We start from the raw sequence: 2500 nt of genomic DNA on the forward strand, positions 1-2500 counted from the left end.
ATTTGCTACTACCACCAAGATCTGTACCAATAGCGGCTCCATGCAGGCTTACGCCAAACACTTCTAAGCACACTATTGTACCCTCCTACTCACTAAAGTTTCAAAATTTATAAATCAATCGAAATTGTTTTATAAATCATCTACTTTAGCGGTAATGTATAGGTATACAACTTAAGCGCCATCCATTTTAAGGGCTAGTTGCTTCGGCAGGTGAGTTGTTACACACTCCTTAGCGGATTACGACTTCCATGTCCACCGTCCTGCTGTTTTAAGCAACCAACGCCTTTCATGGTATCTGCATGAGTTGTTAATTTAGGCACCGTAACATTACGTTTGGTTCATCCCACAGCGCCAGTTCTGCTTACCAAAAGTGGCCCACTGGGCACATTATATCATAACCTCAACCTTCATATCAAGAAAGGTGAGGTTCTTACCCATTTAAAGTTTGAGAATAGGTTAAAATCGTTTCGACCCTAAGGCCTCTAATCATTCGCTTTACCAGATAAGATTATTTTATATAATTTTTAAATGCACCAGCTATCCTGAGGGAAACTTCGGAGGGAACCAGCTACTAGATGGTTCGATTGGTCTTTCGCCCCTATACTCAATTCTGACAATCGATTTGCACGTCAGAACTGTTTCGGTCTTCCATCAGGGTTTCCCCTGACTTCAACCTGATCAAGTATAGTTCACCATCTTTCGGGTCACAGCATATATGCTCAAGGTACGCTCCAGTTAGAGGTATAAATAATAATAAATTATCATTATACATAACTATATGGAACGCCCCGGGATTGAATTAATTGACTATTTATTAAAAAATAGACTAAAAATTAATCCCATTATATTTAAGTTAAGTTAATTATGCCATTAAGTTTAATATAACTCAATGACTTGCACATATGTTAGACTCCTTGGTCCGTGTTTCAAGACGGGTCCCGAAGGTATCCTGAATCTTTCGCATTGTTAATCATATAAATGCATACAAATAAATATTAATATCATAGATATTAAATTTTTTGTAAAATTCAAAAAATGAATTTTAGCATTATATATAATAAAATCTATCAACACTTTATCAAATCATTAGTATTTATTTTATGTTAATATGCTTAAAAAGCAAATTAATTTAAATAAACTTAATATCACCAATGATTCTTTTGATAAATACTTTATTATGTTAATAGATTACAATGTCCTTATATGAAAAAAATGCACATTATTTTTTTAATTATTTAATGATGAATTTTTCATAATGGATATTCAGGTTCATCGGGCTTAACCTCTAAGCAGTTTCACGTACTATTTAACTCTCTATTCAGAGTTCTTTTCAACTTTCCCTCACGGTACTTGTTTACTATCGGTCTCATGGTTATATTTAGTTTTAGATGGAGTTTACCACCCACTTAGTGCTGCACTATCAAGCAACACGACTCTTTGGAAATATCTTTCTAGTAATCATTAACGTTATACGGGCCTGGCACCCTCTATGGGTAAATGGCCTCATTTAAGAAGGACTTAAATCGTTAATTTCTCATACTAGATATTAAGATATTCCATACACTGCATCTCACATTTGACATATAGACAAAGTGACTTAGTGCTGAACTATTTTCTTTTCGCTCGCCGCTACTAAGAAAATCCTTGTTAGTTTCTTTTCCTCCCCTCATTAATATGCTTAAATTCAGGGGGTAATCCCATATGAGTTGAGGTTGTTTTAATATTCTTTTTTTATCTTCTCACAATTTAATAAAAAAAATTATATCATCTTTTCATCTCTATTTTTCTTTTCTCCTTTTATATATTGTAAATATATAAAAATAATAATAATGTAAAATGAGGCAATCCTAGAATAAAAAATTTAATTTTTATGCTAGACATTCCTCCTTTTAATTACATATATAAATTATTATTTTATATATATATATATAAATAATATGAAAATTTTTTGTAAAGAATACTTAGATTCAATATTTTCATCATTTCATTTTATTTGAGAGGATTTTTTTTTTAAAGAATATATAATAAATAAAATTCATTATATATCTTTATTTTTTTTGCTATTAATATTATGAATTATTTAAAATCCAATAATATACACATTTGCTTAAATTCAATTATTTTTATAAAAGAATAAGCAACTTATTTAGCATAGTCTTACAACCCTCAACCATATGTAGTCCAAGCAGTACTTTAAAATTGAATTTAATGTACATAACAGCATGGACTGCGATATGCGTTCAAAATGTCGATGTTCATGTGTCCTGCAGTTCACACGATGACGCACAGTTTGCTGCGTTCTTCATCGACCCATGAGCCAAGTGATCCACCGCTTAGAGTATTTTTTTATTTATTTTTATTTATAACAAATGTCAATTTTTTTTTGCATATATTAATTGAAAGAGTAAAATTAAATAATATTAATAATATATAAATTGATTTTCTTTCAATAATATATATCAAATATATTTAACTCTAAACATTTTTATTAAGTTGCGAA

At 30.4% G+C, this 2500-nt stretch overlaps 1 non-coding gene and 1 pseudogene across 1 annotated transcript in view; both read right to left on the reverse strand.

Moving 5' to 3' along the window:
- LOC129252588 (large subunit ribosomal RNA) overlaps positions 1-1715 on the reverse strand; it is a 3987-nt gene extending 2272 nt beyond the window's left edge. Inside the window, exon 1 of the ribosomal RNA XR_008583528.1 lies at positions 1-1715. This exon is cut by the window's left edge and continues 2272 nt beyond it. This is a non-coding gene — a ribosomal RNA (large subunit ribosomal RNA).
- Positions 1716-2160: 445 nt separating this feature from the next.
- LOC129252592 (5.8S ribosomal RNA) lies at positions 2161-2341 on the reverse strand (annotated as a pseudogene).
- Positions 2342-2500: the final 159 nt, after the last annotated feature.

This window comes from Anastrepha obliqua, unplaced genomic scaffold, assembly GCF_027943255.1.
Source record: "Anastrepha obliqua isolate idAnaObli1 unplaced genomic scaffold, idAnaObli1_1.0 ptg000279l, whole genome shotgun sequence".
NCBI classification, from domain to species: Eukaryota; Metazoa; Arthropoda; class Insecta; order Diptera; family Tephritidae; genus Anastrepha; species Anastrepha obliqua.